At 41.9% G+C, this 7,899-nt stretch overlaps 1 pseudogene; it reads right to left on the reverse strand.

Moving 5' to 3' along the window:
- Positions 1–381: 381 nt before the first annotated feature.
- On the reverse strand, positions 382–1,340 carry LOC112850868 (vomeronasal type-1 receptor 4-like; annotated as a pseudogene).
- Positions 1,341–7,899: the final 6,559 nt, after the last annotated feature.

The following is a 7,899-nucleotide window of genomic DNA, read 5'->3' on the forward strand; positions in this document are numbered from 1 at the left end:
CTCACACTTCTTATGATGATGTGAGACAATAAAATGTCTACGTGATGAGATGAAGTGAGGGGAATGAGGTAGGCTTGTGATTTAGCGCTAGGCTGCTATGGGGCTTCTGACCATAAATCAGAAGGAGGATTGACTGCTCGTGGGCTGCCGTTGACCACATGGAATTCAAACTGCAGAGTGAGACTTTGGATAAGGAGGCGCTACTGTATGTTGATAACTATACCACATTTCATTTATAATTGCTCTGGATGTTGTTTATTTAGGAGAAGCTCAGTTTGTCTTGTTTACCCCTCTCTCGTAATGTGAATATTTCATAAATGTGCTTGCACATTGAAAGAAGTTAATAAATAACCACTGTGAATAGGCATGTAACTTACATATTTACGGTAAGTTTTGGGGGTTTTGTTTCCTTATCCAGGCAAAGTAGAGGGTGGACACTCTGGGGTCATAGCTCATGAAGATGTAGGGGCTGAGAGTAGGAAAACACGTAGTGAGTAGTGTAGAAGTGTTCCTCAGCCACAGACTGGGGTTGTTAAAAACTGACAAAAAAAAAACAAAAACAAAAAACCTGACAAACAAATGTGGAAGATAGAGGACAGGATCCATAAAGAAAGGAAGAAGAACGCCAGCACAAGGATGCGTCGGGTGGCTCTGCTCTCGGAGGATCTGGGGGAGAGATTGTTCCTACGAATGTATTGGACCCGCTGCTTGTGGCTGTGCAGGATGAAAACCATGGAGCCGCTGGCCCAGAGCATGAGCCCCAAACAGAAACCATCATGGGATAATAGCAATGGCACGTAGAATGACTCTGCGATTTTGTCGTAAGATATCGCGTAACAGTAGTCCTGATCTATTTTCTTTGTGATGTTTATGTTATTCCTTTTGTCAGTTAGATGAAAAGGAACCACAATACTTCGCACTATATTCAAGACCCAGCAGAAGATGTTGGAGGTGCCCACATACTTGGGAGCTTTTATTTTAAGCTGTGCCAACCTGGAGTCCCCAGGACTGATCATGATCACCTGGAAGACAGTCAAGAGGCAGGTGGTTCCAATGGCCACATCCCTGCCCACTCTGTGAACAAAGAAAACAAGTTTGCATCCAAAATCATCGAGAAAATGTGTCAACCCAAAAGATGCCATTGTTTGAGGGATTCCTTTAGAAAAAATAACTAAGAGGTTGGCTACAGTCAGATACTTAAGAATCAAGTCTGTGCACCTAAGCTTGTATCCTGTCAAATAAAGGAAGAGATAATAGTAAAAAACAGAGAAATTCCCCAGAAGTCCAACTGTAGTTTGTAAGAAAAAGATCATTGCCATCGTCAAATCCCTGGTGGTCATTCTGTAAAATCCCAGGGAGTGAAATTCTTCTTCTGAGCCAGGTTCCTGCATGGGAACAGGAGGTGTGAGGCACGTGTGTCACATTGGTTAAAATCCAATGTTCTCCACTTAACTTGAGTTCCCACTTAAAAATAATTATTTAGAATATTTACTTTTTAACAAGTTTCCAAGGGCTGAACTTAGAACACTAGAAGAGCTTTTTACGTAACATAGATCATTGCTATAAAGGCTGTGTATGTAGTACATTCTGTATTCTTCATAAGTTGTTGAGAGTCAGTATTTTCATGGAAAAGATAAGGAGGCAGAGAAAGTTTGGTGATTTGTCAAATTCAAATGTTTTGACATTTGAATGGGAATGGGGAGATTAGAACCTGACTGGGCTGGTATGATGGCAGTGCCTTTAAACACAGTGCTGTTTTAACAAAGCTAATTAGATGTATTCTTCAAAATACAGGTGTATAGGGGCACCTGGGAGGCTTAGTCGCTTGAGCATCCAACTTTTGACTTTGGCTCAGGTCGTGATCTGAGGATATCTGCACTGAGTGTGGAACCTGCTTGGGATTCATTCTCATTCTCTCTCTCTCTTTCAATCTCTCATTGAATAAATATTAAAAAAAAAAAATACAGGTCTATAGGTATGCCTGGATGGCTCAGTTGTAAGAGCATGTGACTCTTGATCTGGGAGTTGTGAGTTAGAGCCCACATCAGGTGTACAGATTACTTAAATAAATAAACTTTAAAAAACATTCAAAATACAGGCATATATTCAGACATTCTCATACCTTGTGATCTTATTTTAGATAAGTAGTATTTTTTCTAACATTTTTTCATTTATGTTTAAAGATTTCTTGTGTTGACCACTAACAAAAATGAATATTTAAATATCTCAATCAAATGTAGACTCACTGACTGTAGTATAATTCTAGGGACCTGCTCCATGACAAATTGTGTTTAAAGAAAAGATTGTGTCGTTAGCTTTCTAGCGTATTGGCAATTGATCCGCTATTTTTCTTTTATGACACCTACCATAGAAATCATTGAATGCCATGTCATGCCCTAAATAGTGAGACTTGAAATGCCAATATGTGATAAGCTGGTATAGAATAGAAACTCAAGGGGCGCCTGGGTGGCTTGGTCGGTTAAGCGTCCGACTTTGGCTCAGGTCATGATCTCACGGTCCGTGAGTTCGAGCCCCGCGTCAGGCTCTGTGCTGACAGCTCAGAGCCTGGAGCCTGTTTCGGATTCTGTGCCTCCCTCTCTCTCTGCCCCTCCCCTGTTCATGCTCTGTCTCTCTCTGTCTCAAAAATAAATAAATGTTAAAAAAAAAATTTATAAAAAAGAATAGAAACTCAATATTACTAATTTCAAATCTTAAGCTGCTCTGTTTACCACCACTTAAGAAAAGGTATTAGCAATAAGATAAGGTTTGTGAAAAATCAAAATGTAAGACTCACACAAGAGAATTTCTTAGCTTGGAAGTGTGTGTATTATATAAGTTGAGATTGTAGAGTTTGGGGTTAATATAAGAATAGTTTTAAACCAGAGAATACATCACAAGATATTTCCCGGGTAATAGTTGCTGTCTGAAACCCATTTTGTAACGTTACTATTTCAGTTGCTTCCCCCTTAATTTGAAGAGGGACAACAGTCTCACCAAACTCAATAGACCAGGGATATATTCAGTAGGAAACAATTCTTGTCTCCATAGCTCTTCATACACCCAGAATTAGAGAAATCATTCTTATATCAGAAATTGCCTTTTGGATGCACTGGTTTTACACTAGTTTAGAGGATTCCTGTAGATTTATTTTAATCCTTATTACAAGCATGCAGATGTTAGAGTCACACTGCTACAAATCCTGAAAATGTAGTCTATGATTCCTGTACACAGTCCTTAAGTACTTTAAAGTCTGTTTTCCTTATCACTTGGATTAAACACCAGTATTCACTGTCAGTTAGGATTACACTAAATCACATCAGGAGCCATCAGGTCTAGGAACCCATCTCCCTTTACTAGCTCAGCTCATGCCTCAGAATTATTCCTCCTTCCTGTGCGCCCTTGGCACTCAACCAGAAGACTCTCTCTTTCTGAGACCGTCACTTTCCAAGACCCCTGGTACCCCACTGTGCTTGCAGACTCTGCCTCTCAGACTGATAAAGAAAATACTCACTTGACTCCCTCCAGCCGCCAGGATGGGGGCTCAGTGTGCTGGTCACGACAATCAGGATTTGTGTGATAGGGAGGGAGGCAGCCAGACCGTAAGATATGGGTTTGCAGTTCTATGATCTCACCTCCCTGCAGAATTATCTTTTCACCTGTAGCCACAGTGAGAGGACAGGCTTGGGGAACTGAGAATATTTGTGACAGACTTTTTCCCCCAGTTGCTAATTGCTGAAAATAATGACAAGTTTCTAGTTATCAGCTCCTAAAAGACCTTTGCAAGTGTTAAGAGGGCTTTTTCTTTTCCTTAATGCCTGGAAGCAGACAGGGCCTCATAGGGAGGGAGCAGGAAATACTAAGGTCTGACAACACGTGTGGGACTGGCAGTAAGGCTGAGGTGTCTCATGGGCTTCTCTGCTCCCCTGAGTTGTTCATCCCAGAAGTGAGCCTTAACTAATTTTCAGGCCAGTGTTCTGTTTCATCATTTAAATTACGAGAACATAAACCAGACAATGTACCTCAGAAGGATTTTTAAAGCAGTTAAAAAATGTGGTTAAAAAAAGAACATAATAATCATTTATATTAGAAAACATTGGACTCTTTTCCCCCCAGAAGTCAGTGTCAATTAATTTGGTAGTTTAGGTGATATGGGATTTTTTTTTTTCTTCCATAGAAGAAGTCTATAAAAACTTCCAATAGGAAGTCTAAACAGAACAATATCCATGGAACGTTAGAGATTTATAGGTGTCTGTTAGAAGACAAGCACTAAAATCAGATGGTTATTCAGGCTGATTGTATAATTTTTAAACTATGAAATAAGTTGATACTACTTCAAGACCGCTAATGGTGGAACTTCTACAATTAATCCATTGCTTTTTTTTTTTTTTTTTTTTTTTTTTGCCTAAGAAACAAATCCAGTATTTAACACTATTACACTATCCAGTTTCCCCAATTTACAAATCAGGGATTAGAGACATAATGATGATAACCCCTACACACACATACACTTTCACAATTGTAAATTTACACACATACATATCAACACACTCAAATATACACTTCTTTTTTTTTTTTTCAACGTTTATTTATTTTTGCGACAGAGAGAGACAGAGCATGAACGGGGGAGGGGCAGAGAGAGAGGGAGACACAGAATCGGAAACAGGCTCCAGGCTCTGAGCCATCAGCCCAGAGCCCGACGCGGGGCTCGAACTCCTGGACCGCGAGATCGTGACCTGGCTGAAGTCGGACGCTTAACCGACTGCGCCACCCAGGCGCCCCTCGAATATACACTTCTTAAACACATTCACACTCGCATGTACTTTCGGTGACAAACTCATAATCAGCCACAGTCACATTCCTAATGTGACTATGACACACAGCCCTAATAATCCCCAATAAGTCTTAAAAAGGGGTTCACATGTAGAACAGTGGTAGCTCCAGAACTCTAGATACCTGCAAAGGGGACATATCTTGCTCATTTTACATCCTTCCATCCCTGTGATGTTATTTACTAACTGTAACATTTCAAAGATGCTGTGATAAGGCCACTTCAGGTTGAGGCACACAGTGGTAAAGTCGGGGTGTTGGGGATGTGCTGCTCTGCATGTGTGACAGAGAACGAGAATGTGGGATAGAGTGACCTACAACAAGGGCACAGGATGGGGGTATAGATATGGTTTAGAGAGCATGGGGATATGGGGAGACAGAAATTGAGGAGCAGAGGAAAGGGGTTTAAAAGATACAGGAGTGGTTGATTCATAGAGCAGTTAAAGGGTAGGTTTCGCTAAGTGAGGGGCAAATTGTGCAGAGAAGTTAAGGGTAGGAAGATACTGTGTGTGCTGGGTGAATAAGTGGTTTGGGGTCCTGGGAAAGAAGGGCTTAGTGGGAATGGGCAGGTAATGGGAGAAGGTGGTTAAGGAGAGTGTGTAAAAGGGACTTTACATCTTTGAGAGGTTAAAGACTGTGATGGGTGAGGGGGTATTACAAGTGGGGCATGCAGGTCCTGGGGGTGGTTAATGAGCCTAAACAGTGGCGAAGCGTAGAAGGGGAGGTAGAGCTGTGGGCCACGGTAATGAAGAGTGAGGCAAAATGGCGGAAGAGTGATGAATGGAGATTGGGAGGATACTTCCACCGTGTGCTAAACAGCCCAGGGAAAGGGGCGGGGATTTCATGGTTGAGATGGTGTGTGAGGCTGTTGGGTGAGAGAAGAAAGCTGGGTGATTGGGGCCCAGGGCTGCTAGGTTCCAGGAGCACCGAGTTCAGTGGAAACAGACTGGGATCTCTAGAATAGAGGACTGATTTATGTCTAGGGAAAGGCAGCACTGGAGGGCTAACAGAAGGGTGATGGCTGGTGAAGAAAACTCGTCTGTGATATCTGGAATGCAGTAGGGCAGGAGGGGTGGAGATTTGAGTTCAGAGCACAATAGAGGAGTTTTGAAGGATCATATGGTGGTGAGGTCCTATGGAGTTTTAGGGGACATTCAAGGTCAAGTGAGTGGGAGTGGGGAAAGCCAAAGGGTGGGGACAGATGGAGCCTGGAGTGATGGAGGTCACAGGGGAAGACTAGATATCGCTAATTCACTCACCACATTCATTAATTCCCTCATTTACATTTGACTCACAACTTAATCTTGGAAAGATTCTAGGTTTAATTCACAAGGCAAAAAAACTTAGGCATAAAATACCTGAAATTGAATATGTAGTAGAGAACTGCATGCAGGAATTGGGGTGTACTACAAGCCACAGCCATTTTGCTCTTTTTTTAAAATATGTTTTTTAAGTTTATTTATTTATTTAGAGAAAGGGGGACATGGCAGAGAGGGAGAAAAAGAATCCCAGTCTTTGGAGACTGCACTGACAGTGCAGAGCCTGATGAAGCAGGGCTCAAGCTCATGAACCATGAGATCATGAACTGAGCCAAAATCAAGAGTCAGATGCTTAACTGACTGAGTCACCCAGGTGCCCTCATTTTGCTCCTTTAAGATGTGAAGCAAAGAGTGTGACCATGGCAGTTTGGCCAGGAGCCACCTTTAACCAGTATTAGATACTCAGTGATGGAAAGTAGTGTCAGAATGTCCCTTATCTGGCTTTACCTATGTCTTGAAGACCTTGAGTACCTCACAGTTAATGGTGAAAATCCCTTTGTTCCACTGTTGCTAGAATATAATATGTGCTTTATTAAAATATGAGACAGAGCAAGGTAAAACTTAAATTTCTAAGTATTCTTTTTCCTTTTATTTTTTCCCCTTATTGGAAACCATTTGAAGAGTTGTACTATTTTTGTAGATTTACTGAAATTTATTTTAAACCTATGTTTTCATTGAGAAAAATCACTGGTCTCATAATGTGGCCAATACATCTCCACCCACTGTTGTAACTGGGAGGTTTATGTCATGTCGCATTACAAGAGGGACTTTGCAGGGGCGCCTGGGTGGCTCAGTCGGTTAAGTGGCCGACTTAGGCTCAGGTCATGATCTCACGGTCCGTGAGTTTGAGCCCCGCATCGGGCTCTGTGCTGACAGCTCAGAGCCTGGAGCCTGCTTCAGATTCTGTGTCTCCCTCTCTCTGACCCTCCCCCATTCATGCTCTGTCTCTCTCTGTCTCAAGAATAAATAAATGTTAAAAAAAATTTACAAGAGGGACTTTGCAGATGTCCTTAAGGTTCTGCGTGTAGGTGATAAAGTGACCACAAAAAGGGTTTATCGAATGGGCACAATGTAACCAGATGAAGTCTTAGACCAAGGAGTAAGTTAGAGATGAGAGGCCTGAGGGTTTCTTCCCATGCTGTGACTCTCTTTGGAGACAGGTGACTAGTGGCGCATGGAAACCATGAGGAGGAAATAATTTCTGCCAATAACCAAAGGATCTTGGAACCCGAATTCTTCCCTAGTGTTACGCAGAAGAGCCCATGTGGGTTGCCCTCTGGATTTTTTATTTTTGAGCTTCTAAGCAGCGTACCCAGCCAAGCCTACAGAACTTCTGATTTATGAACTGTGAGACCATAAGTGGGTGTTATATTAGCCACTAAGTATGTGGCAATTTGTTAGGTTGGAAATACAAAATATGCATACCTCATTTTGTTATTCTTCACTTTGTTTTGCTTCAGTTGAAACTTTCTGGTAACCCCACCTCCAGCAAATCTATCAGTACCATTGTTCTAACAGCAGTTGCTCACTTTGTGTCTCTGTCACGTTTTGGTAATTCCTGCAATAGTCCAAACTTTTCCATTAATATATTTGTGATGGTGATCTGTGATTGGTGATCTTTGAGGTTACTATTGTAATTGCTTTGGGGTGCCACAAACCACAGCCACATAAGACGACAAACTTAATCGATAAATGTTGTGTGTGTTCTGAGTGCTCCACTGGCCAGCTATGTCCCCGTCTCTCTCTCTCTCTC

Source organism: Puma concolor, chromosome E2, assembly GCF_028749965.1.
Source record: "Puma concolor isolate L17-30 chromosome E2, mPumCon1.1.hap2, whole genome shotgun sequence".
NCBI classification, from domain to species: domain Eukaryota; kingdom Metazoa; phylum Chordata; class Mammalia; order Carnivora; family Felidae; genus Puma; species Puma concolor.